Source organism: Anser anser (genome assembly GCF_964211835.1).
Source record: "Anser anser genome assembly, chromosome: 2".
Lineage (NCBI taxonomy): Eukaryota > Metazoa > Chordata > Aves > Anseriformes > Anatidae > Anser > Anser anser.
The window spans coordinates 140,544,968-140,560,278 of NC_139721.1; positions in this window are offsets into that span (position 1 = coordinate 140,544,968).

Genomic DNA, 15,311 nt, shown 5'->3' on the forward strand with positions numbered 1-15,311 from the left:
TTATGATCAGCAATCTGGACCCAAATAATGCAGGAGCTATCCTCCCAGTAAAGCCTCTGGTAATTAAAATCACCTACGTTCAAAAGGGAAAAATAATGGCTTACTACATTCTTAATGAAAGCCAGGATATTTGAGCGTCGTTACCTGAAAAAGCAGGCTAAATTGTAAAAGCCTCTGGTGTTAAATATAAAAGTCAGCTTGCAAGGAGCCAAGACCAGACTTCCTTGCTGATAATGCAGTTAAACAAGGTAATACTTATTTGATTAAGTGTGGCCTGGATTTTTTTTTTCTGTTTGCATCTCTCGAGTCACGTAAAAATACACTGACAGTTAAAAATTGGAATAATTATAGTAATGGCTTTATTTATAAAAGCTGCCACTTCTTTTGCCAGGTCATTTGGAGTGCTCTGCAGCAATAGAAGGAAAAAAAAAACACAAAACAACCATGCCATAGCCTCTTAACATTTAAACAAGAGCCATTTGAGACAAATGTTAAAGTAGAAAAGGAAGAAGACAAAGGATAGAGTCAGAATCATAAATGATGGTTCAAATGTGATGTAACTAAAACATCTCTGAAGCAGAATGTGAGGAAAGCCAGAAATGTCCTCTAAGATGCTGACTTATGACAACATGTAGAAGGGGAAAGGAGTTGGGGCCAATGCAGATGCCATCCAGTACTAAAACTCATGAGAAACACCACAAACACCGCCTTGGGGTGTTCCACCTCTGTCATTCAAAAAATAAATAAATAATAAATTTTAAAAAGAATGTAAAAAAGTGAAAGATTTTATCTATGGCCCACCTCCAAAGGAAAGAGATCCCTCAAAGAAGGTGGGAGACCTGAGGGGGGCTGTTGTGTCCCTTAGCCCCACCTGCTCTCTGTTCCTTTCCCTGCCTTAATTCTTAAATTGCAAAGGGTCATAGGAAGGGGGAAGAGTCTGATCCCGAAAATGTCCAGTATGAATTCAAGACTACAAGGAGGGATCAGGGCCAGGTGACAACAGATCACAGTGCCGTTGTACGCAGTGTGAAGTCTCTACAGCTCCTAAGGCTGCTGAGGTGGCTGGGGTGAGGGCGGCCTACTGACCTGCTGGGCATGGCAAACTGCATGACGAAAACTGCCTACGATAGAGAGCTCCTTGTGCCACAGGCCTAGCGCCAGGCACAGGAGCTACCTCCAAACTACTCAAGAAAACGCCTGAAAAAGTCCTTCATTTCCAGCTTTTGAAGTCAGACTTCAACCAAGAAACATTAAAAAGCAATAACACGTGTATGTACTCCTCTGTTTTTTTCTCCAAAATTTAAATCTTCAAAACTAACCAGAGTACGTTTCTGTCCAGGAATAAGCCCTAGGCTTTTTCATGGCATTGAACAACCTCAGCATTCCTCATTCACCTCTCTTTAAAACAGAGACAACCTCTGTATGTCTCTTTGTTAGTTCTGTGAGGCCTGAGGGCCCCACCTCACAAAATATTTAAGCACTTACTTAACTTCTGCGTTTAAAGTCAGACGAAGCCCAGAACAGCAAAAAAAAAAAATCAACCCTTTGTGCAATAGATAAAACCAATGTATTATTTTGGTAGAAATTCTGCCAAAGAACAAATTTTTAAATGGAAAGAAAGGAAAGATCAATATTTTGACATTAAATTAAATCCAAACCTAAGCTTGATTCTGTGTTCAGATACCCACATAAAACTCTAATGAAGTGAATAAATGTCATTAGTGTGAGTGTAACGACTGTGTGGAGATTATTTAACATCCTCAGAACAGAAAGCGAGTGCTTACTGCCCTTTCTTCTCGACATGAGCATTGACTAAATAAAGTTGTCCTGGTCAGTGGTAATACCAAAACAGAAAGGGGTGTTGAAAGACATGTCTAAGCTCTGGATAGAAAAGCCTAATCCTTTATATTTTTATAGAAGCCCTCTGAGCTCTCATTAGGGGCGATGCAGGGTATTAAGTGTGCTGAGGCCTGCCCCGAGCGCGGCGCTGCTGGCCTCAGAAGCGTGCCTCTCAGTAAAAGTTAACGGCACTGCTCGTTGGCACATACCCGAATGGAACCTAGGTAGCCTGAGGATACTTAGAATAGTGTTCAGTGATAGAAACATTGTTGTGCTTTTTAAAAGCCTCACCAGTCTGGAAACATAAATTGGGTTTTCTTCCATTTATACAACGCCTGAATCATAGGTTATTTAAATCTAACACAGTAAAAGACCAATAAGGAGAGTTCAGGGAACATTTGGTGCTCCATATTCTTGACTGTCCTCACGACAGTTCTATTTCAGAATCCTTTTCTACATCTTAATCCCTCTCCCCCTCTTAGGAACACCTACTTCTCTCTACGCCTTCTACATTACTATGGCTACCACATAGGAAGCTGAGAAACAGTGGATTTGTTACACAATCTGAGTGGATCTGTCCCTGGCTTCTGCTGTGCTGGGACAAGTGCTCTTGTCTGCGGAGCTCCCGGTCACTGGAGAGGTACTTGAACTCGAGCTGTTTTGTTTTAAATAAAATCTTTGCTTAAGAATAGTTAGGTGACTCCAAGAGATTGTCCTTTTCACGGTGTGACACACAGTGACATGAACCACAGAAGAGTCCCCACACTCAGACATCCTAAAATCACGGGGACAAATTTATTCTCAGCATAGCTGTATTGGCACTAATGAAGTTACATCTGGGATGAATTTGGCCCCCAGCCTATGAAAATAGAAACCTCATGAAAATCTATTGCTGAGTTAATGACAATGCTGAGCAGTAAGTAATTTTCCAGTAGGTTCCAATACACAGTGGTAATAAATTTCAATGAGGAAATTGTTTTCCTTCTTTATTGGCAGCCAGCCCCATTTAATTAGGCTGCTAGAAGGTGGGAAGTGTCCAGAAATCCTACTTGCTCTTTGCTCTTCAAATGCAGCACCCTTTAGGGCTAGAAAATCTGTATGTATACTGATGATGTGCCAGAACAGCCCCATGGCAGGTTTGTTTTGCTTAGCAGCACCCAGCCTCTCTCCACTTCTTCCAAATGGCTGGCATTGATGGGGAAAGCAAAACTGATGTCCTAAGACAAGAGCAGAAGGACTAGCTCCATAATGCAGTAAGTACAACTTGAATGAGATGTGACTGAAGGACATCTTTCAAGAGAGCAGAGAAGGGAAGTCTGGAAGAAGAGAATCCTACTGAAACATCCTCTCCCTCCCACTGAGAGCGTGTAGGTGCTGCAGGATCCTGGGAAGGCAAAGGAAAGGAGGATGCAAGTTGGGGAGGCTCACTTTGGGGTTAGACCCTGACTTCAGACCTGTAACTTGGAGCTGGTAACATGCTGTTTATCAAATTCTCATTGAAATAGTGAAGGGTCAGTTCTGCTTGCTGCCAAGGGGACACAGGTGGTCTGGGACACTGTGAGAGAGACGAGCACTACATCGTCCCGTCTGCGCAGCAATCAGGTCAGTAGGAGAAGCTCTGGGCTAAAGATCTGTCTTTGTTCCTCTTTGCTGAAACACCTGCTCCTGGTACAGCTCCTTTCTACCAAGCTCTTGAGAGCAACATAAACAACCCTTGTATGTCTCTTCTTCAGTTCTATGAGGCCCTTGAGAGCAACAGCAAACGCAGAACTGGCATTGCAGAAAGTCTGCATGGAGCATAGGTGTGCTCCCATGTATTCACCTCCCTCCCCCAAATTCTCAGTTCAAGTTGAAAGGGGATGTGTTGCCTTGTCAGCGGACTTCAACACTGAAACTAATTTTGCTCTGTCTGCAAGACACTAGGATTGGTTTTGTTGCTTTGAAAAATACCAAGGGAAGAATAACTTGTTTTAGAAATAATTTCATGAAACATTCCAAAATGCTCACGAAAGCATAATTTAAAAAAGTGGGGGAGGGAGGAATAATGAAAAAAATTCAAAGGAAAAAGGTATTCTAATAGTCTTTGCTTTTTAGCCTCTTACCACTGACAACAGAGGTCTCTGTCTAGCATTTAACCTTCCCTGCACCTCCACAGAAACTTCAGCTGGAGCACAGAAAGCTGAGTATGTGCTGTTGCTTCATGCTAACCATGTTCACATTACCATGACGCAAACTAACGCATCTGATTCACAGCAGTCATCATATCAATAAAGAACTCCAACAGTAGTAATCTCCCTAAAGACCTCAAGCAATATAATGAATTATAAACCATTCTAGCTTTCCTTAATCAGAGTGAACATTTCCAGGTGTTCTTTAGCCGAATCACTTTAGCAATGTCCAGGTTTCTCTACAAACAATGTTCCATTTGCTAGTTTACAGTTTCGTGTCCTTTGCCCCCTTTAAAATGTGGGATTCAAATCTGCTAATTCTTAATCTTCAGGAATCTCTTCCTGACCCTTGTGAACTTCTAGAAAACGTCAGTGAAAGGACTGCAGATGTGTCTCTCCTACAAACTTATGGATGTACATTATCTGGACTTTAGGCCTGCTTTTAGTGCATCTAGTATTTTTGCAGATGATACTGCTGTTATCTCTAACACGTGAGCAGACTCTCACCCTCCCTTTCCTTTCTGCAGACAGCTACAAATGAGCTGTTTAACAAATGTGCTATTTCCTATCACTCAATATCTATTCCTCACTATCATTTTTCATTGACCTCATGATTATCCTTTGTCTGTTGTGTATATATATAAGATCACTTAACATTTATCACACTAACCACATATAAATTCCAGAACTGGACAGTTGTAGGAGATTTTTAATGTGGAATCAAAGTCACTTACTTGAACGACTTGCAGATGTGATTTCAGAGCTGCCTCCTAGTGCAGCAGCAGGCATGGTATTTTGACCAACAGGCTGCTGGAGAACGATCGCTGCTTGTTACAGTCATTTTCAGCCTCAGCTCCAAAGTAGTACAATAATAACTTTATACGAAGTGAGCAAAAATGATGAAGTAAACAGAAACACCTACTTTCAAGAAAAAGCCAAAGGTAATAATACGTATTTTTGGATGACTATGCAAAGAAACAGGTAGTGGGTTTTAGGAGCTGCCATTGATGACTGCTCTGTCACTTCACATTGCGGTTCCCCATATAGTTTCTGGAGCCCTCTGGAAGAGCTAGCAGTGCCCCAGTCGCTCATTAGATGACTCCAACGATGTTCTTGGCAATAGGGTTATTTCTTTGTTTTCGGAAAGGCCTGACATATTTTACTTTCCTCAACAGCTTTCTGGAATTCTACAGTCTGGGTTTCTGCACAAAATACAGTATATTTTGTATTTACCGGCACCTTTTCTTGCATTTTCTCAGCATCTTGCCTTCTTCATAAATCTAATAACCTGCAGTGTATGCACAATGTCCAGGTGTAAATCAGTAACGAGCAGTGTTCCTCAGGGGATGGTATTGGGACCAGCGCTGTTCAGCATCTTTGTCAGTGACATGGACAGTGGGATCGAGTGCACCCTCAGCAAGTTTGCCAATGACACCAAGCTGTGTGGTGTGGTCGACACGCAGGAGGGAAGGGATGGCATCCAGGGGGACCTGGGCAGGCCTGAGAGGTGAGCCTGGGCGAACCTCCTGAGGTTCAACAAGGCCAAGTGCAGGGTCCTGCACCTGGGCCGGGGCAATCACAAGCACAAATACAGTAGTCACTATAGGAACTAACTTAAAAATTAAGACCATCAAGCAAGATCATTACAGCTTATTGTGATATTCATGTTTGTAATAACCAGCACACACACACACACAATCCCCTCTGTTAGAACTACAACTCGTTATTTTCAGGTAGGAATAAGTACCAAAAGACAGCATCTTTGATTTAAATAAATGCAATAAATATGCATCTATCGTTATACTTTCAGCAATGGTTTTGTTCAGTAATAAAGTATTGCCAGTATGAAATGAACCAATTGATGGAGTCCATAGCTAAATAGCAGACACTAAGTAAATCACATCAGTAATGCTATTCTCCTTAAATTATTGACATTCATGAGAATTTAGCCTTTACATTTTCAGTAGGTGTTTGGTGAGACATAACCAGTTTTTTTCCTTTTCTGTATGGTTTTCCTTAGAGATGCTCTTATGCTGGATTTGTGTAATAATAGCAGAACTGCTGCCATCTGCTAAATGATCTGCTTTGCAGATTAAGAGAAACTTCATTTTAAAGAGATTAAAATGTAATAAAGACAGCAGATTTTAAAGGAAGTTGCCCCCCAAGTTTCTTGCTATTTGAGTTTCTGCATCTCGCCCCATTTTATATCCGTGACATAAGCCATGCCTGTGTCTGTGGTAAAGCGAAGACTGGGGTGGGCACGGCTGACCCGATGAGCGTGTTTGCAGGACACACACACCAGTGACACCGCTGCAAGCTGGACCTTTCTCCCCAAAACATCGTGTTTTCTGCCTCTCAGAAACCAGTTTACTTCTCATGACGAATCCAAATGCTGTTTCACAGCAAATATTGAAGCGAGAATGCCTCACACCACTTCTCTGGACCAACCGAACGCCCACCGGTTGCCTCGGGGGTCTTTACTACTGTTATTTACTTTTTTTAAATGACTAGGTAATTCGGACAGCGCCAGAGGACGGGAGGCGACGTGCCTCCGGCTCTGGCTCGGGACTCCGCCAAGCTCAGCGCCTCAGTACCAAGGCTCTCATCGTCAGGGCCGCGGGACCCGCCGGCCTTCCCCCCCCGGGGCCGCCTGGGCCGGGCCCGGCCACCGCCACCGGGCGAGGCCGCGGGGCGTCGCTGCGCCACCGCCTACGGCGCCGCTGGGCCCGGCCGAGCCCGGCCCGCCCCGAGAGGCCGGCGGCTCCGGGCCTGCTGTGCCGGGACACCGCCGGGTGGGCACAGCCGGGGGCTGACGGCAAAAGGGGGGCGAGGGCAGCGCCCAGGGTGCCAAGGACAGCCCCGGGGCTGGTGGCAGCCTTCTGTCGTTTGTCCCCGTTCAAAGAGGAAAGCAAAGCCGTTGCTTTCATCTAATCTGTTTAAGAGTAATTTCAGCATCAGTGGTTTCTTTTCTCTGCATTTTGATATCTTACTCCAAGCATTTTGCTTTTTTTTTTTTAACTTATTCTCAGCAGAAAAAGTGTTTTGTTTTTAAATATATATAGGTAAGCATAAGCACCCTGTAGATATTGCTCAAAACATGTTTGTTTTTTTCCTTTAACTTCAGCATATTTCATGCCTGTCCTGCTCATAGTGGAAACAAGCACTTGAACAGTATGACAACCCTTCTCAACTTTGCTGCTTGAATGTGATTATACAGCACGAGCCGAAACATCCTTGAGACAGTCAAGTGGCTCAGAAGTGCTGTTTACAGCACATAGCTGAGGCGCTGTTCCTGTTCCAGCTGAAGTCTCCACAGATGATTAAAGCAACCTCAATGTAAAATGGAGGTTGGGACTGCTTGTGGTACCACATTGTATTCCTGGCCAAACTATTCTTGGTCCAGAATTAGGAAATTCTGACATTATGGGTACTATAATAGTGCAGAGGGTCATCTGAGATCGTTTCATCCCACAAAAGCTCTGCAGAAGATCAGCTCTGTATGAGTTGCACCATTGCAAAGTGTCTCACAACTCTACTGCTGCACGTATAAATAAATTTAAAAAATAATAATAAATCAATATATCCTAACTGCTGTTGTATTTTTGGTTATGAATAAATTACAGTACCATACACTTGAAAGTGTGAAACTCTCACCTCTGAGAGTGAGCTGTGGAACCAGTCATGGCCAGCTGGCTACAGCTGTCAGCCTGACCTTTGGACAAAGCTGTTGTGTAGCTTTCTTTTTTAAACATAAAATAATATATATATATAATATATAAACATTTCATGATTATTTTTTCTCCTGAGACTTGAAATATCTTGAAATATTCTTGGAATATCACAAGCAGGTAGAAATGAGACTACATATTGTTTGGTATTTCTAATTTAGACAGTTGTGTTGGCTCTTTACTTTCAGCTGTGTCAGCACAGACTGTCACATCCTGCCTGAGGTTGTTCTAACCTTAGCTGAAGACAAAGGCACCTAAAGGGAAGATCTGTACACTTTCTGTAATTGAGAATAGTAGTGTGTTGAATAGATTCGTATTATCTCTCCACCTTGAATTAAACTGTCAAGTGAAGACATGCGAAACCAGAGAACACTTTTAAAAATATCAACTCCTGTGGTTCAGTTCTGATTTTTTTCATTATTCCACTGCAGTCATGGTATAAAGCTAAGGATACTGAGCGCTAATGCTTCGTAGAAATCTGAAATGTCCTACATCCACACAAAGCTTGCTTTTCTACTTGTGTTTTGCATCAGAATACCAAGTTATATTTGCAGTCTTTTTCCTGAAGACGGGTACGGGTGACTGGAGAACAAGTAGGACTAAGCCTTGAGAGGGAAGTCAAGAGAAGGTGAGTTAAAAGAATAGCACAAAAATAACTTTTTATTGAAAAATATTAAGACCATTTTTTTCTTTTCCTAACCTAATATTGACCTTAGACATCAAAAGAAAGTAAAAAATATTTTGTTAAGAGATAGTATTGACAGGCCACTTCTTTCTGTAGCTGAGCATTGCAAGAGCTCCCAGGCTTTGTCTATGAAGACCTCTATAAAAAGCAATCAGAAGTTGATACTGCTAAAAAGGTTGACGTAAGAAGGCTAAAAGAGGTTTTTCCAATCTTCTGTATTTGGACCATTGCTTCTTCCTCCTCCTCTTTCTTCCAGTGGCTGAGGAGCTCCAACTGTGCACTTTGGTGGCAGTGGAGGCTGGGTATCTTCATCTCTATTTGCTTTACAAGGACCTTACTTGGTCTGAAAAGGGCACCTGAACCATGTCAGCACCTCACCCAGTCTTTGTTCTAACTCAATTCTTTAGGTATAGATCATCTCTATATATTTCTTCATATGTCCTTTATGATGGGTACATTTGTATCTGCTGAAACCCTCCACCTGCACCCCTTGTGTGACTTTCATTTGAGATTTTGATATTATTTGTCAGTTTTCTCTGAATTTTAGGAAAAGGACAGAAAAGGAGAAAGAAAAAGAGAAAAAAAAAAAGAAGGAAAAAGAGAGGACAGCTGTTGGCAGTCATACTGAAGGGTGTCATGGCTCCCCAATATGTAGTGACGGTCTTATAGCCAGGGTGAGTCTCTAGGTCAACTGGAGGTAAAGAAGAGGATGTGAAGAAAGCACAAAGCTAACCCCTCAGTATGAGATGCTCATTTTTATGATCATAGAATCATAGAATCATAGAATATCCTGAGTTGGAAGGGACCCTTAAGGATCATCAAGTCCAACTCTTGATACCGCACAGGTCTACCCAAAAGTTCAGACCATGTGACTAAGTGCACAGTCCAATCTCTTCTTAAATTCAGACAGGCTCGGTGCAGTGACCACTTCCCTGGGGAGCCTGTTCCAGTGTGCAACCACCCTCTCTGTGAAGAACCCCCTCCTGATGTCGAGCCTAAATTTCCCCTGCCTCAGCTTAACCCCGTTCCCGCGGGTCCTGTCACTGGTGTTAATGGAGAAAAGGTCTCCTGCCTCTCGACACCCCCTTACGAGGAAGTTGTAGACTGTGATGAGGTCTCCCCTCAGCCTCCTCTTCTCCAGGCTGAACAGGCCCAGTGACCTCAGCCGTTCCTCGTACGTCTTCCCCTCCAGGCCTTTCACCATCTTCGTAGCCCTCCTCTGTACACTCTCCAACAGTTTCATGTCCTTGATGGCCTCTCAAAGACGTTGTATTTCCCACATTTGTCTGGAGCCCTGAAGGCCTGTAATGAAAAGTATGCTGACTATTACAGCATATACTTGGGCCTATAACAAGGACCAAGCGCTGAGAGGTGGTGTTTGTTAGGTTCGGCACAGTGCCATGCTAATGCGAAGGTACGGCTTCCAGATGGGAGTTGGCTCCTGTCCTGCCAGCTCAGGGAGAAGGCAGAATGAACACATACGTGTCTGCCTGCACCCCTCTGTATAACTGCCCTCAGTCCCTACACTTGCCCAGAAGGTAGGAAAATACGTTATCACACAGAACATATAAATTTCCCTATGTGACCTAGTTCACTTTTGTGCAAATGGTATTGATTTCCCTATATATCTGATTGATCTTTAAAACAATTTTTTTTCAGAGTTTACTAGACAAAGCAAATCTTCTAAAATAAACTGTCTTGCTGCTGACATGCTAATGTTCACATGCAATTTCTGTTCTCCTGTAGAGTCTGGGAAACTAATCCTTAAGTTGATCTGAAGAGGTTACTTAGGAATTGAGCTACAGTGCTATGATGATATGACAGCATTTGTTTCTTTCCTGCTGGGTGCTTGGGCAATGAGGCATATGGGTTATGCTGTCTTGTGCAATGCACAACCACATATTAATTCACACAGAAACAATGTGAGCTACAGTTCCAGTTCCCTACACTCCCATCTGAGAAAGACAAATGAAACTCCACAGATTTTGCCCAGTTTTGCCCTCCTGACAATACCAATTTCCATCCCATATCCTCTAGAGTGTTCTTTCATAGTGCATTTATGGAATAAAGTTTTCCAACAAAAAATTATGGCAGGAACATTCTCTGTTCATCAAAGCATGAAACCAAGTGTCTGCTTCTTGAAAAACATAAAGGCGTTGTTGTGAACATTGCTCTAATATGTACGGGGGAATGGAAAAAATAGCAGCTTTTTAAAGAGATTTAACTCAAATCCCCATGTGCCTCCGGCCTAAAGCCAATATAGTTTTTGATCCTAAGCCTTGCAATCTGAAGCTGTCCTGTGGTTCTACAGTTGTGTTTGTTTTGGAAGATGCACAACAAATAACAAGAGGAAGGATAAATGAGATATCACAGAGAGCTATAGCGAAAGGGGTTACGACTCCAGGAAGGGGGGAGCCGTGTGCATGTGGCCTCTTAAAACAGAAACATGTATGTAGATAACATAAGCTTTTTCTGCACTCCCTTGAGGAAACAAAAATAAAGGGCAGGAGGAAATTTATTTTCTTTCTTTCTTTCTTTCTTTTTTTTTTTTTAAATTATTGCCTCTGGTTGCTAAGAATCAGATACTGTTTTAATCAGTTGATCTACTGAAGATAGGAGCGGAAAGTTTTTGCCCGAAAATCCTAGAGAAGGTTGTAGAGCAGACAGGAAATCAGCAGTGTAAATGGGAATCTGCTCTGAGCTGGCTGAAATGCTGAAGTTCTGTTCTGGGGGGAAAAAAAATGTAGATATGCAGACGTGAAATTTTCTTTCATCTCTGGTTGGAATGAAAAGTCAAAATTCAGAGCAGTATTCCCCAAAGCTGAACTTTCAGAGTACCAAACTGGACTCATCAGACCATTTCATTTGAGTGAAGCCAGCATTTTGTCATGATAAAGTCAAAGGACTTTGTTTTAACTTTTGATTTGAAAGCTCTTTGACACAGTAAATGGCTGAAGCCTGTTCTCTGGAGAATGTTGTGTTCCCTGAAAATCTCATGGATTGTGTTTGTAAACTGGGGCAAAAGAAGTTTGTTGGAATCTAACTCTGCAACGTTGGCCAGCTTCATTGTCATATGAAAGCCACTAAAGCATTCTAGTAAGGGGCAATATAAAGACTGGCAGCAGCTTGAAAATCATCAGCACTTGCAAAGATGCAGAAATGCATCTGCGCTGTGAAGTTTCGTGAAAAAGATAGTCGTAGGTACTTGTGACAGAGGTAGGGGACAGCCCCTCCATCTTACGTGTGTTGGTCACTACGCACAGCCTGCTCAGTCTTCACTGGCTTAAGGCAGCTGTATATTAATGCATTTTGACCACGCCTAAATAAATATATTCAAGCTGTCTTATGTCCTTGGGAAATTGAAAATGCAGTAAAGGCATGGTGAGACACTGAGGGCTCCTTGACTTTTGCACACAGTGATAGTTCCGATTCAGGTTTTTACATGGCTGCTTGAATAGCCAGCTTATAAAGGTGCAAAAATTACTCATATTTACTACGGTTTTTCCTGCTTCAAGAATTGGAGTACTCATAAGGTTACCTTATTGATCAATTATAATCTGATAATTAGATATTAGAGTACTAACAAAGCTGGTAATGGTATTTCTTTTTCTTTTCTTTTCTTTTCTTTTCTTTTCTTTTCTTTTCTTTTCTTTTCTTTTCTTTTCTTTTCTTTTCTTTTCTTTTCTTTTCTTTTCTTTTCTTTTCTTTTCTTTTCTTTTCTTTTCTTTTCTTTCCTTTCCTTTCCTTTCCTTTCCTTTCCTTTCCTTTCCTTTCCTTTCCTTTCCTTTCCTTTCCTTTCCTTTCCTTTCCTTTCCTTTCCTTTCCTTTCCTTTCCTTTCCTTTCCTTTCCTTTCCTTTCCTTTCCTTTCCTTTCCTTTCCTTTCCTTTCCTTTCCTTTCCTTTCCTTTCCTTTCCTTTCCTTTCCTTTCCTTTCCTTTCCTTTCTTTTCTCTTCTTTTCTCTTCTTTTCTTTTCTTTTCTCTTCTTTTCTCTTCTTTTCTCTTCTTTTCTTTTCTTTTCTTTTCTTTTCTTTTCTTTTCTTTTCTTTTCTTTTCTTTTCTTTTCTTTTCTTTTCTTTTCTTTTCTTTTCTTTTCTTTTCTTTTCTTTTCTTTTCTTTTCTTTTCTTTTCTTTTCTTTTCTTTTCTTTTCTTTTCTTTTCTTTTCTTTTCTTTTCTTTTCTTTTCTTTTCTTTTCTTTTCTTTTCTACAATATCATAGAGTCTATTGAAAAACTGCTGTATTTGTCAGTAGCATTTTAAGTGAGCATAATTATGAGGACAAGGCCAAAGAAAAGAGCTGTTAGTAACTGGGCAGTTAATTGCTACAGGTAGTTTTTGCTTGTAACTAGCAATTGTTATCCTGTGGTCAGCTTCCTTTAGAAAATGTCAGGACAGCCTTACAAAGCAGCCCAGGCTTCTGGTTGCAAGAAAGAAAGGTGGAAGCATTGCAAGTAGATTAAATGTTTACCAGTGGGAACAGGAAAAGAAGGAGCAAGAGCAAACATTATTGTTGGCCTCAAGTGAATTATAAAGGAAGCAAGCTAATGAACCTGCAAGGAAGCAAAGGTAGGGTTCAGAGTAAGAGCAAGTGATTACAGGCATATTATCTTGGTTCATGAAGTCCATCACTGTTGATTTTCAAAACATCAAAGTTAGATGCAGATCCTAGTACTCAGAAATCATTAAAGAGAGGGGTAAGAAATGTTCTGTGACTAAATGCAGGAGAAATTTCACACGTGAGTGGGCAAGGGAGAGGAGGACCGTTGACCATCACTGACAAGAAGCAAAGTGCACAGAACAAGCAAAAACGAAGAGATGGGGACAACAATGATTAACTGCAATTGAGCTCTTAATGGAGACAGATTAATTTCAGGTTCTACAAGAGAAAGGCATGAAATCTGTACTCTGTTATCTGATCTGATACTGAGGAAGAGGGTAGTTATTTTAAAGGAGATTCATATGGTTGATAAGGAGGAAGGAAATAAGAACAAATTTAAATTAAGACGTGGGAAACCAGGGAGAAAGAAAATAACAAACACTGTCAAGGAGATGGACTAGATGACCTTGAAGGTCTTCTCTATCTCATGCTTGTTTGACCCTTTAGGAAGACAGCAGGGTCTCAGTAGCGGATATTTTAATGGCCAACTTCACCAGCTTTGTCCATCTACAAAGAGTCTTCTTTTTCTGCAACCTCTCTGTCATTTTAGAGTTACAAAGTTACGGAAATGCACCTCTGAGTTTCATCAAATCATATCTTTAAAATACTGGCAATGAGTAGAGGTGCAGCTTCTCTCCTTTTACAGTCCAAGTGTGGTGGTATCTCTGTTGTGAATTATTTTGATGTTTTTCCAGCTGCCTTCCGATATTGCTTTGTACTCTGCTGAGACTGTCCAGGATATTTAGCTGTGCTGATATGCAGTCACCTCACAGAGAAGCCACCCTGTTCACATGCTGGCATGCATCCAGTCTGTATTTGGCCTCTCCAGGGCCATTGCATTGCATGTCATTTGAACTGGGCTGTCCTGGATGTCCCAGCTCTGTGGGGAAAAAGAATGAGTATATGCGAGTCTCTGGACACTTACCCATGGTGTAATGAGCTGCTGAAAAGCATCTTCTCCAGAGCTGCTCTTCACCCTCTATTTTCTTTCTCTTCTGGGCAGCCCTCACACTCACACTTAGCCCCCAGACCCTGCACAAGAAGCATTTGAGAAGTTCACTGAGGTATAAAGTACTCAAAGCAAATCCAGCACTCTTGTAGTATGTTCCCAGCAAGCCTTGATCATATAAGGTCTCTGTGAGCACCATCATGTCATGTGCTGGAAGTTCCTCTTTCTGAACCCTTTGGAGAGGGAGGTTCTGTAGCAACAAACTCCAGACACTGCTTATCAGTTCTGAGAAAACTGAGCTTTCATTAATATCAAGGGCTGCTCTGTTGTGATTGACTTGCAGCTCAGTGTTTGTAAACTTCTCGGTCAGTTCATGCCAGGTCGCTGAAAGCTGTGGATCTGCTAGGGGTCCCCCAGGGCAGTGGTGCAGTTGATGCCCAGCTCCTCCAGTTTGGAGGATCAGCTTGGACAAATCGCAGTAGCAGCCTGATTGGAAATGCCAGGATCAACTACCAGAGAATTTGTGAAATTCTCTGAAATTTGTGGGTGGAGGCTTGTACTAATCGGACCCAAATGCAGATAGTTTGTCCAGCTTTGGTTTTATAGACAATATGTGCTGTGCTTTCTACCTCTGTGTTAGGGTGTGGGAGACTGTGTACAAACACAACTGGAAAAGCCCCCCGTACATACTGTCTTTTAACTGAGTACGTTCTAGAGAGGGAAAGAATAAACATTAGCAAACATTTCTGGCTTTCCCCTAACTTTTGCTATGAAATCATCCTGTAATGTATGGTTTGATTTTTTAAAATGACTTTTTATTGGATCATGTCAGTATAAAAGAGTTCATCACTCACGAACATATATACACAACTCCTAAAGACTAGACTCCATTCATTTTAGTGTTTTTTTTTTTTTCACAATAAAAAGAAGAGAGCTATGAAGTATGTCTTGAGCATGAGTTGGTGAATCCAGGCAAAACTGGAAAAAAACCTGCCCTTTTTGTGTTTTACGGCACTCCACTATCTTTTTAAAGTTATGTTTTTGTGTCAGCATTCAGCAGATTTAAGGTGAGATAAAGTGTCCATTCTTTTATTTTTCCCCCCTTCTTCCCCCGTAGCATCTGGGATCTTATAACCAAAAAACCCCTATGATTTATCAGCCCTAATTGTCTCGCAGTGGGGTTTCAAAGAAGGGGTCATTAGCACGCCCAGACATAACGCAGATGTTCCAGCGATGACATGTCAGCAGAAGGAGTGCATTTCTCTTTTGCCTCCTCCCTCTTCCTTA